Here is a 532-nt window from a genome sequence, read left to right on the forward strand (position 1 = left end):
ACTTTTAAGCAGGAAATTTCCAAAGAAAGGATGTATGATAATATTCGGGGTAGTTCTCTACTGTTTGAGGCCAGGACGGGAGTATTGCAAACCAAGATATATCGGGCCAAATACGAAGGGGTAGATGCAGCATGCAGTGCGTGTGGAGAGGAAGAAAAAACTGCTGAACACCTGATAATGTTCTGTAAAGGTCTTTACCTTATATTTCAGGATGATGGCGCAGAGTTGTTCAAAGCACTGGGTTTAGGGACAAGAAGGGCAAAATAGACTTTAAGCGGGTAGACCTAACTAGAACGAGATTATCTGATTGGTGGCTGATGTCAAGGAACGAGTGAAATTTAAACCTTTTACTGCAAAGTACGAATCCTCAACCTCACCACTTAAAAGAAAATAAAAGATAAATCTGATAATTAGTTTACTCAATATTACGGCTAGGTGGCGTTAGCCGCCACCCGATCTGAAGAGTACAGCCACATCCATCCATCCATTCATCCATCCATTCATCCTGGATGTGCCCTACTTCTGAGCTGTT

The sequence above is a fragment of the Rhipicephalus microplus genome, unplaced genomic scaffold (assembly GCF_043290135.1).
Source record: "Rhipicephalus microplus isolate Deutch F79 unplaced genomic scaffold, USDA_Rmic scaffold_13, whole genome shotgun sequence".
In the NCBI taxonomy this organism is placed as follows: Eukaryota; Metazoa; Arthropoda; class Arachnida; order Ixodida; family Ixodidae; genus Rhipicephalus; species Rhipicephalus microplus.